At 46.0% G+C, this 12,449-nt stretch overlaps 1 protein-coding gene across 2 annotated transcripts in view; it reads left to right on the forward strand.

Annotated features, from left to right (window-relative positions):
• The first annotated feature begins 5,122 nt into the window (after window positions 1-5,122).
• Window positions 5,123-12,449, forward strand: part of shank3a (SH3 and multiple ankyrin repeat domains 3a) — a 176,202-nt gene continuing 168,875 nt past the window's right edge. For both annotated transcript variants that reach the window (XM_076049282.1, XM_076049283.1), the window contains exon 1: window positions 5,123-5,459. The gene's annotated coding sequence lies outside the window, so the exon portion shown is untranslated. The remainder of the gene's footprint in view (window positions 5,460-12,449) is intronic.

The following is a 12,449-nucleotide window of genomic DNA, read 5'->3' on the forward strand; positions in this document are numbered from 1 at the left end:
GAGGCATCAACAGTGATTCAGCCGGCGTGTCCCCGTCTGATCCCCCTCTTATCACCGCGTGTCCACAACCGTCTACTCAACTGTCTGGTGATGTTACAAAGAAAAGCAGCCTGGGTTGCCCCTTCGTGCCCGCTGCCGTCCCCCTTGGTGGTCGACTGCTACGCTGCCACACTGTAAATCTGCTTCTCAGAGCTGATTTATTCTTCTTCTCAGGCCAAATCCTGCATCACATCTGCTCTCATCGTGTAGACGACGGGCCCGAGATGCATGGCTACACCAAAGAAGAACAAGGAAGAGAAGGAGGCCGGGCCTGCACGTGGCAAGATGAGTTGTCCTCCAGCTGGAGTTTCCTTTCCTGGGTTGTGAAATGAATGCCATGAAAATAGTCCTATGTACCACTCATCCGTCCTTAACGCTTTAGCTCACCTAGAGATGCACCTTGGCCCAGCTTGTCCTCAGGGACAGGGAAACCATCTCTCTTTGATTGGAAACAATGCTGTCGGACTTTATTAGCATCTGCCATAGAGCAGCTCGTCATGTCAGCTTTTCCATATTCATGCAAGCGCTGTTCTTTGGGAGTAAATGGAAATTTCTTTCATTCTCCAATATGAAGTTTGCATTGTCATTGTTTTTAATTGGAAGAGACGTGACCGTCCCTTCAGGACACTTTGTAAGTCTTCTTGCTGTCTGATTAAAAACACAGACTGAGAGGACTGCTTTTGTTTTTATAAGTATCGTTACTGAGAGTATGCAGCAAGCTGAGCATCGCTACAGAAACCAGCTCTCCCTCCAACACCACCACAAACCACTGATACAATCTCTTGTAAATGATACTTCAACTGTTGTCCTTGCAAGATATGCATCTTCGTCACAGACAACAAATTGTCTCCAGACACTCAAGCAAAATATATTTCACAGTGGATAATATGAACGCGATTGTTAGGTCCTTCATAACAGCTTCAGTGCTCTGCTTGGTTACAGTTTGCAACCCGATCACTCCTAATGGCATCAGAGCCACAAACGGTAATGGATGCAAACTGCATGAGTTGACTTAATGATTTTATTTTCAACTCTTTTTCCCTGAGAGAATCTTGGTCAGATGTGATTTCTATTGCACCTCGGTATCACAATGGCCTGCAAAAAGGTCAGTGGATGCAAATAAATGAATGACTTTGAGTGCAGGCCACTTTGTGGAAGTAAATTGTGGCGCCTTATTATTTATAATTTGCAACTGTTTGTTCGTAAAGCTTTCATCAGGACCACTTCATCTTGGCCCCCCTCCACTAATGGAAGAGATAATCCAATGATTAGAGTGATCGAAGTTGCCTAATGGATGTAAATTGTTATAAATGATGCATACAGTGCAGCTCAGCTTTCCTCACATTCAATAATATTCATAGTAGCACACAACTAAAAATATACTGTTTGTTAATTTATCGAGTCAATTTGCTGCACACTTACAATATTTAAGTGCGCTGACGGGAAAAACCCTGATTCATTACTGGATTTTTTTCTTTTAAAATACTATTCATACTATACCATTTAAAAACTATTCATCAGTGGATTTCACGGCTACAACCTGATAATCATGGTGGATTAAGTACAGTGTCATTAGTGTTTTTCCCCTCACCTTTTGAACGAGGCTGTGTGTCTCTCTCACAATATGAGGCCTAACGGTCATCACCCTATGAATTGATATTGATTAAAGGGGAAGTGTAGCAATGCAGAGTGTGTAATTAAAATGTTGCCTTTACTTTACATTGCTCTGAAGAGCTAAAACCCGCTCAGTCCCTCCAACGGGGATGTGAGCTACTGCTGAATATCATTTCTGATCCAGCTGTGTTCGAGGAGACCCTATTTGGATGGATCCTGACATTTTCTGATTCTGAATGTCTGGCTAAATGTAAATTTAAAGATGCTGAGGTCGGAGTACCGTGTCTGTTTCCATGTTGTACGTTTGTATCTTAATATTTTTTGGTGTAGTAAAAAACAAAAAGAAATATCTGATGCCACCCTTTAGTACTTCCTGTCATAATCAAGCTCCAGTCACTGTATCCACTCAACCACTTTCAAGTTGTCTTCACAGTCGTTAGTGGCCCTTTCACCACCTTTTCCCACTTGAAACAAGGTGTCTTTTAAAAATGAACAAAGAACTTCTTGTCTGTTTACATATACTGATGTTTCAAGTCTGATCAATAGCTGTCAACTGCTGTATGTGTGTGCCAGCTGTGCCTGGACTACTGTAACACACACACACACACACACACCTTCTTGTCTTTCTGCTGTGTATAAAGAATCTAGTACCTCGTTTTCGTCCATGGCGCTGCTGCATCTGTCTATGTGTGAACGTGGTCCCTGGTGAAACAGATGGATGTTGTGCAGCAAGTGAAACAAAGTAAAACCGTGGAACAAAATGTAAAAAAAACCCAAACCAAAACCAAACGTGACAAAGGGAATCATCAGCAGCCACAAATACAATACAAAAATAAATAAATAAATAAATGAATAAATAAATAAAACCCACAGGATATTCCAGTTACAGTTGTATATGTCATTGAGTGGATGTGGTTGTGAGACTGATTTTTGCATCACGAAGGTCCTCCCCGATTAATCACCCTGCCCGCTCCCCCCAAAAGGCGCGAAATGGTTTCGTCCACAATGCACCTGGACCCGGTGGGTTCGAGTCAGTCACGGTACGTTGAGACGGAACCGACAGTGGAAGAGAAAGACGAAGACAAGGACAAATACGAGAACTGCGATGACCAGTCACGTCTCAGACCAAGAAACGGGATCAAACCAGGATGTCAAAAAAAAAGGAAAAAAAGAAAAGAAAGAGGCTAATCAAAGTGATGGGAAGCAGCTGCTAAGTGAGGAAGAGACGGAAGAAGAAGTGAGTGAGCAGCAGCCCGGCTGAACTACACGAACAGTTAACGGATAATAGCAGCAGCAGCTGTCTAAGATTGAATTTATTCGTGGCGCCGATTTTTTTTTTTTTTGTGTCTGCTCGTGCTCAAGTGGCACACGGCCGATTTGACACGACACGACACGCGCGCACGCATTTGTTAACTTGCATTTTGGTGAACCTGAAACACAGACAAACGACTTCCAGGGTTTCTTGGACCGCGAACCGCCTACGGAACCCGGGCCTATGGCATCACGAAGTGTTGTCGCCAATGGATCAGTGTCAACATTATTACCACCAATCAGCTAACAGCGACATGTCACTGACGTCATCGGTGAGGTTCTTATCAGCCATTCCCGTCCATCCTCCCAGCTTTCAAAATAAATTGGACAAAAACAATGGACTTTAAAAGTGGTGCAATGATATTAAGTTAGTCATTTATTTTTTTTTTCATCCAATTGTTTTAACCCACTGATATTTATAGGGTTAAAACAATTGGTTGTGGTTTAGATTTTTAATCAGGCACCCTGCTCTAACCCCGCCCCCCATCTCCCATCAGTAGGCACGCTTGTTTCAATCATTCAATCTGGTTTTATATTCAAATAAAACATACCACTTTTGAAGTCCCGTCATTAGACTTCATATTTATACCCGAGGAAAGATCTGTGGCCCACAGAGACGTTTTAACCAACTCACTGACCTGTTGGCATCTTTGCCTAAACGGTTTGATGTATGTGGGTTTGGGTCAGAGCTCTGAACGTCCCAGTGTGTCGTGTTTCTTCTGTTTGACAGTCTCGGAGCGTTCTGATGTTTTTCATCCACAGTGTGTTAAAGCTGCGGCATTGAACCAAATATCTGGAAGACCTTTGACCATCACAACTTAACAAATGGACCATCACAACTTAACAAATGGCCAACCTTCAGTGCCCGTCCACTCCAGTGACTCAATAACGACTGAAAGCTGCCCGGCACATTACATTGAAAATTTAATGAACGCTTGAAAGGTTTTAAAGGGGTCGTCAGCCCAGAGCTCAAACAGTGTGACAACATCCACTTTAATGCTGGCTGTGTTTGAAAAATCTCGCCAGACGTCCCTCCTCTGCCCTCTGTTGTCTGTCCGGCAGAACTTATGAACACTGATCAGCACAAATCAGCGGCGGCTTCCGCTGAAGGTGACCCGCGTCAGATTTAGTCAGCATTGTTCCGTTTTTGCTATGAATATGTAAATTCAGCACCGTCCCCTCCCCCACACCTACTCCCCAACTTGGCTCCATTTGCCATTCGATCAATTTTGTGGCCGAGGAGGAGGAGGAGGAGGAGGAGGATTAGCTTGTGGACTGTAAAATACCCAGAAATCTCATTGCCATGAATGTCTGCTCTCCTCTGGTGGCAGAGTGAGACCACGGCCACGACACTTGAGCCGGCGTACGTGAAACGTGTGATTCAGTGCGTACGGATGAAGAAGATATCAAAGGTGGTCTGATCCTGTCAGTCGTCGACCACCTTTCAGTCGCGGGTTGGACAGAAGAGAGAAAAACAGAGTGCACAGGGCTGCATCCCTGGCGCACAATAGTCCCACACAGCATTCCTCAATTATTAATGCAGGTTTGGGTTACCTCGGCCGAGAGGGAGAGTTTAAACACTGGCCAAGTGTGATCTGCTGCTCGCTATCTGCCCCATTTCCTCACCAACCCCTCACTCCTCTCATCCTCACTCCTCCAGGTGAAAAATAGAAAGAAAACCAAAGTCTCCTGAACAACCTGTGCACCTGTCTCATCGCTCAAACTCAAGCACACACTTAATTCAGCCAGAAGTGGCAAGTACAATTGTGTACAAATGTAGGGAGTCAAAGAAAAAGAAACTGCAAGTACAGATAACTGAAAAATCTACTCAAGTACATTAACCAAAGTATGTGTACTTTGTTACTTCCCACCTCAGCTTACAGTTGATGATTGGATGACTGCTGACAGACTTCTCTTTATCCTCCTTTTTCTCACAGAGGAGGTATTCAGTACCCCCCAACACACACACACACCCACACACACACACACACACACACACACACACACGCGCGCGCACGCACCGTCTAGCCTGGCAGAGATCGGTGCAGCGTGACTCAGTTAAGTCTGTTCATCTCTGTCTGAATGGCCAGGTATTGTTTCACCTGCCAGTGTCCTCTTACCATCAGCAACAAAGACGAGTCACCCTCCCCTCCACCAACACACACTCACTCACTCACTCACTCACTCACACACACACACACACACACACACACACACACACACACACACACACACACACACACACACACACACACACACACACCGTCAGAGTTGCAGGGTCCAACGTTCTGAGTGCAGCAGGCACATTTTTTTTCTGCTGGCATCTGATGAGGGAGTTATTCCCGACTCTCTGAGTGCTTCGGGAATGTCTCTTGGAAGTTTAATATCGTTTTTTTTGCTTAACAGAAGCCCTTTTCTTCTTCTCTGTTTTTGAATAGCTGGAAACAAGCTGGGACTCAGTGGTTTCTCCTGCACGACGAGGTCCTTCTCTCCAGGTAGGACACAGCTGAGGATGGATGGATGGATGGATGGTGTTTATGGGCTGGTTCTAAAGACTTTCATAATGTGGGACCTTTGCAGATCTTAAAAAACAATCTTGTTTATAGCCTTTGGTTCGGTGCCTGGTTTTAACCTCCTGCAGTCAGGCTGACTTCCACATGATTGGAGAGGGAAGGGGAAAAAGAAATGCCTGCATCTGATCCTTGTCACGTCACAAAGGTTCATTTTTAGAATTGTGTGTTTGTGTGTTTAATTTCTGAAGAAAGGGAAAAAATACTTCTGGGGAGTTAACGGAAGACTAGAGAAACCTGTTGGAAAACATTGTTAAAGTCAATTCTGCACTGTGATGGGACTTTTATCGGCATGTTTTTTTTCTGAAAATGATGTTTGAGAGGAGCAAATCTTAATCTTATCGTTTCTTATCTTGCAACCTCAATGAAGACCCTTCATTTTCAAGACAAATGCCCTTGCAGTGACATCAGGGCAGCGGGAAACAGTCATGGTAGTGGAATAACAAATGAGTCGCTCAAATAATGAGAACCAAATGTTTGTTTGTTGTTTTAATCCAAGAGTCACTATGTAGATGTCAGTAGTCAGTAGTAGTTGTAACTGTGACCTGAACAAAGCTGTCATTCATTTCCTTCACTGTTGGCAAGACTCCATCCTTGCCTGCCTGCGCCAGCATTGATAGATTTCCTGGCTGATGTGTTGTGTTTTAAAAAAAAAAATTTTTTTACTCCAGTTGTGATAGCACTAACATGCTCTGAGCCACCCCCCCCAACCCCATCCCACACACACACATACACACACACACCCTCCAACTCCTCCATCTGTCTGTTTCAATTAGCTGGAGTGCTGGGTGGAGCACCAGGGTCCATCAAACGTGCGGCGAGCTGCCGGCTCACCTATGGGACCTCACACGCACCACGTGTGTGTGTGTGTGTGTGTGTGTGTGTGTGTGTGTGTGTGTGTGTGTGTGTGTGTGTGTGTGTGTGTGTGTGTGTGTGTGTGTGTGTGTGAGAGACCATGGACACACTCTCACCTCTCCTCGCCGACTCCCACTTATACAAACTTGTGTCTGTTGTTAGTTTGTGCGCTGTTGCATGAAGAGTGTGTTTGCGTTAGTGTTCACCTTGGATTAGCTGGGGTTGAGGGGGTTACAGCAGCAGCAGCAGCAGCGGCGGCAGCAGCTCCTGTGCTGCAGAGCGCGCCGCATGCTGATAAGAGCCTCGGCCAAGTGAAGTGCACGGCGTGGCAGCAGAGCGGCCGTGCGAGAGCTCATTGTCTCCACGGAAATTTATGAAAGACAAATACAAAGCGCCGTGTGATTTCTGTGAGTCAGTGGCTCCTCCAGGATCAAGGGAAACATCTGGGATGGAGGTCTGCTCCTGTCACAGGACAAATTGAGAGTGTTGTTCATTAGCAGAGACGGGGCCGGTGGAATTGTTAAAGCCCAGCTTGAACAAGCTGCATTCTGGGCGCCCGTGCAGCATCTGTTACCGACTCGAGCCCAGGTGAAGGTGTTTCCAGCCGCAGCGATGAGGACGAGCAGAGTGGTGCTGGATTCTGAAATATAGACACAATGGACAAAACATCACTTGTGTCATTGTCAAGCGTTTCCAGTCAGATTGAGAATTGATTGAGGATTTGCTTCCTGTCCCAGCGTTGTAGCAATGCACTATTGCCTCTCCAGGTTCTCCAGCTTCTCCCTGTGTCTGCTGGGTTCTCTCCAGGTTCTCCAGCTTCTCTTTGTGTCTGCTGGGTTCTCTCCAGGTTCTCCAGGTTCTCCAGCTTCCTCCCACAGTCCAGAAACATGCATGTGAGGGGAATTGTTCAATGGTGGTTTGTCTCTATGTGGCCCTGAGATGAAGTGGCCACTCGTCCAGGATGTTACTCTGCCTTCAACCTATGACAGCCTAAGTGGAAGAGGAAGTGGGTATTGAAGATGGATGGATGGATAGTATTGCACAACACTTCAAAGACCCTTATCTCTACTTGCCACTTTTTAATCTTTTTAACTTTGCCTTTTTGGAAAACTTATATTTGACTTCCCATTTGTCACTTTTTTAACACTTTTTTTTTTATCATGTTGGGTTCTGCCACTCCAGAATTTCACTGCCATGTAACGTGACATGTGACAAATAAATACAAATCTTTGACTCTTCACAAACGGCAGCGGGGGTTAAGGGGTGGCTGGGCTCCTCCAGGGCTGAGTGATGGAGAATGCAGACGCTGCTGCTGACTCCCCGTCCCCGACGCAGCAGAGATGTTAATGATGTTCCGCCTCAAGCGAGCAGGAGGAACATCGAGAGGAACACTAATGGCACTAATGACGTTCTCTGGTCACTCGCTTGCCCTGAAGACTCCTCATTAAATCACAGTGGAATAACAGGATGTTGTTTGCAGTGTTTTCAGTTTAAAACCGTATTTGAAATTTAATTGTAATCCCGCAATTTTTTTCATCCTCGTTTTTTGCGGGATTGTTAGGATTTGAGTCCGTTAACTCCTTTGTCTGCACGTTTATTTTTTTTTTCCATTTGCGTTGTTCGTTTTGCCCTTGTAGCTTCTCCAAACGACTTCTTCAGCTAAAGTTCCCGAAACACCCGGTTTGTTCTAGTATGGCCTTCACCAAAGCCACTGACCACACAGCCCAAACCCTCACTGTCTCTTCACTTCATGTAGAGTTTCCAAAGAGTGATTTCAGGATCTCTACTGACTGCATTTAATTGCTGCTCACAAACCACGTGACCAGTCAGACCTACAGACCAGTTGGGTGAGACTGACTGGACTCTAGTCTCACTCATGACTCATCAAATTTCAGTCTGAGTTCAACTGAGTCTGAGCACAAACTGAACCTGGTCTGAGTCCAGCAGTCATTCTGTGTCGTCTGTGTACCAAACTGAATCAATGCAACACACTGTGCATGCTGTTTCCATGGTTACAGCCTGTTTACTGTGGCTCGCACACATTCACTGCAGCACAATGGCAGCGATTTGTATCTTAGGTTGGCCACGGAACCGCCCTCTGATCTAGTCCAGTCCCTCTTGAGGGTGAACCTGGTACTGCAACTGGCTGCACTGGAATCGCACACAAAAGCTAAAGTATTTTTGATTTTTTTTTTTGTAGACAATGCAGCTCCAGTCACTTGTTGATTCTCCTTGCATGGCACATAGCAGTGGGCCTGTGTTCATCTGTCATACCAAACCTGCAGCTTGAAGTTATTACAAACTTTGCTTCACTATCAGCGTATGCTGACTTCCTTTACCGCCATTGGATTCTCCAACACCTGTTGCTATTTGTTTCTTCTTCGTTTTTCCAATGGTTCAAATCCCACTTGCAGCTGCAGAACTGTTGCCAGCCTGCCTCAATGTGTATCACCGTCATCAAAAAAACAATTAACCCTCCTTTTTGAAAGTGCAGTAACTTCTGCAGCTCGCAAATTGAAGGCACATTTGCTCGCAACAAGTGCTAAAAGTTGCGATGCGTCAGGATGGAGGCCTCCTCCGCCTGCTTGCTCCGCCTGCTTCCTCCTCCAGCAGCAGGAATCTCCTTGAGCGTCTGCGGCTGGGTGTTTGATTTGATGTTGGATGTTGTGCAATATTATACGATGCAGATAACGTGTTTTGTAATCTGCACCGCTGAAGGAGGATGTCATTAGATTCTTTGCTATCTCCCAAGCCGTTATCTGCCATCGGTAATTGGATGTATTACAGTCGCTTCCTCTGAGAATCCTTCTATAATTAAGGAAATTATGAGGTGACATCGCGCGCATGCACGCGCGCACGCACGCACGCGCGCACGCACGCACGGTGTCAAAGTGAGAACCACAGGAACCTCTTGAAGAGCGGCTGCTTGTTTTGAAGCCGTTATTGAGCGACGTCGACTCGCTCATCCGACTTGTAATCTTCTCCTCTGAGGTTGTGCGACTGTGTGGTTCATACAAACCGTCGTCTTAACAACAACAACAACTGAAGAAAACAAAGAAAAAACAAGACTGACATCCTGTGGGAGGGCAAATGTCTTAGCAATGACTAATAATAAATATATATGGGTGTGTATGTGTACACACATTTTTTTTTAAATAAATGTGCTGCATCCTCCTCCTCGCTGGTCTGGGTGTGTGTGTGAGGTAACAGGGCACAGCTGCCCTTTAATTGAGTTGCACTGATGGTTGTGTTGTTGGACCATGTGCCTTGGTCGCAGGGTCACATTAGTGCTGGAGCTGCTGCAGGTGAGTGTGGGAGCCTCTCAGCGGTGCGATGAGGTGTCTGCTCTCCGCTTCACCCCGATGATCTAATCATCACTTTAATGACAGTGTCGACTTTGCCGTGGGCTTCTCCGCTGCGCCCTTCAGTCTCTCTGTGCCTTCCTCTGGCTCGGCGCCCTCTAACCTCCCTCTTCACGCACTCACTCAGCTCTTAACACCCGCCTGACCTCAGTAATGCGCCGGCTAAACGCTCGCTGCTTCGTGCACGTTTTGTCATCTCACTGCAATTTGACTTGAGGTGACTTTTGTCTTTTTATACTTCAGCTTTATGTGAGGCCACTTCTCTGTGGTCATAAGTGCAAAGTGTGAGTCATAACAGTCTTTGGGTATACAAGGTCTGTATGGTGTCTGTGTGTGTATGCTTGTGTGTGTGAATCCTGACATCAGAAACTCCATCAAGTCATTATCCTGGTTGCATGAAACCCGCTGTTCACTACCTGTAGAACTCTGCAAGTGCGACATTGGCAATGCTAAGGCAACACAAAATTTCTTTGTTTTAATTTTATTTTTTTTTTTATAGTTCTTGCAGTTTGTGCTGTAGAACAATAAACACCTAAAGGGCCCAGCGTGCAAGTTATGTACAAATTTGCTTACTGCACAATTGCCGTGTATGGGGATCAATAAGACCTGAGGTTTAATAAAGCCAGAGATTAATTTTTAATGCGCTGACATACCAACACCATGTGATTAATTGTAATTTACAGCAGGATGCCAGGAAAAAATGCACATAGAGATGATGTGTCAGGTCACGCTGGGCTTTGGACATGGCAAACTAATGAAATACACAGTTTTTAATCAGAGAACCATAATATGAAACATGTTGTTGCGCTACTCATTCATACATACATACATACACATGCTGCAGCATTCTGTGGATCATCCTGGGGGGTTTAATGCAGAGGAAAGGTTGAGCCTTTAAACACACATGTTAAGCAGAAGAGAGGACCTTCCTGATTCTGGGCTGTTGAAGTAACGATGAGAAAACTACCTTCCAACCTGGACCTCGTGTGTTTATGTTTGGATGTATGAATAGTGAATGTGTAACAGGTTCCTTTAAATGGTTGTAACATTCATGTTGGACCCAACCGACCAACCTTTCAATCACAATCTCTTACAACAGGGCTGTAAAAATATGTCATGGCATATGTAGAAAACATGTTTCTTCAATGTCAATTGGAATTGAAGCAAAGCAAAGTTACAACCAAGTCAGTGTCTTTAAAGCCCCACCAGGGTGTTTAGAACCATCCAGAACCATCTAGAACCACCAGGGTGTTTAGCTCTTAGAACCTCCCAGGACCAACTAGAACCTCCTAGAACCAACTAGAACCATCTAGAGCCATCTAGAACCACCAGGTCCACCAGGTTGTTTAGCTCTTTATTGAAATGAGTCTGAAAACACTGGAAACATGGGTGCAATACAGCCATTTTATGAGTGACTGACTGACTCCTGTGAAAAAAAAGCCTCACAGGCTGCATGTGGCCCCAGGGCCATAGTTTACCCATGACGGTCTTAGAGGTCGACAGCGAGGCGGGAAGGAAGAGGAGGAAGATGAAGAAGAAGGAGGAAGATGTTGAAAATGGAATGGCCATGACTCCGTGCTGCTCACGCTCAAGCAAAAAGTCAAACAGCCCCTCGCTATCTCGCGTGGTGCCACCTGAAAGGCTCGGCGGTTCTGCGGGGAGCGTGCGGTCTGATGCCTGCCCTGCCTGCCGTCATGCCAGCGGCACACTAGATTCCACCTCCGGCTGTGTAAATATGCAGACTGCTGCTTCGCCACAGTTTGCTGCTTCGTCGGATAACCGGTTCTCTCCTCACCGGTCCTCCTCCTCCTCTCACTGCTTTGGGATATTTTGGATGGAGGGAGCACTTCTTGTTTTTCCTTTTGTTGCCTGTTCCTGCGAGGGAGTGTCCCTGCTTAGCCCTGCTTTCCACTGGAAGCGTCTGTACAGGGTCAGTGCTTGGAAACCACGCCTTCCCCTGTTCCATCACAGCCCCTGGATCCAATATAGCAGCCCACATTCTTTTCAGTGTAGTTGCTCAACTGGCACAGACGCCGAGGAAGTATTTGATTTCCGCACTATCGGGCTCATAGAGCATGTAGCACTTCCCATCATGCCTCTGTAACCCCCGTCGTAGCTCAGGATGCATCAGCCAATCAGAACGAGCCGAGACACAGTGTGCGAGCGCCCACTCAGACCGGCTTGTTGAACGGGGCAGACAAACTCCTCAGCCTCACTTTGACATGCTGCCCCCTCCTGGGTGAAGAGTCTGATGACCACTCACAGCCTCACCAGTCTGAAGAGGTTCCTGTGACTGCTGAGGCCGCTCGCTTCTCTTTGATTTTGAAACTTCCACACGCTGATCTGCAGTGATTCACATTTGTTGTTTACAGTGTTTATTATTTTTTTTTCTTCCCCGCTTTGGAAAAATTTAGGACAAAGCTTCTCAACTTTAGCTCAATGTTTTGATCCATCCTTTGCTGTCTGCAACACGTCGCTTCTCAGCCATTTAACATGGTGAGGGAAGTCAATTCTGAAAGAGGAGAAGCGCCATCGTGGAGCCGGTCAAGCGTGCCCCGCTTCAAGATCTACTGTTTTTCTGTTTGCATGGGGAAGGAGAAGAAGAAGAGCACGGCGTTCTCCGTGTGACTGGGCTCAGATGGCAGAAAGCACAGTCGGACGGTGATGGAAGAGCCCAGATTTACATGCTGCCCAACGA

Source organism: Nelusetta ayraudi, unplaced genomic scaffold (genome assembly GCF_046127955.1).
Source record: "Nelusetta ayraudi isolate G7.1 ecotype Tasmania unplaced genomic scaffold, CSIRO-AGI_Nayr_v1 ptg000111l, whole genome shotgun sequence".
Classification (NCBI taxonomy): Eukaryota; Metazoa; Chordata; class Actinopteri; order Tetraodontiformes; family Monacanthidae; genus Nelusetta; species Nelusetta ayraudi.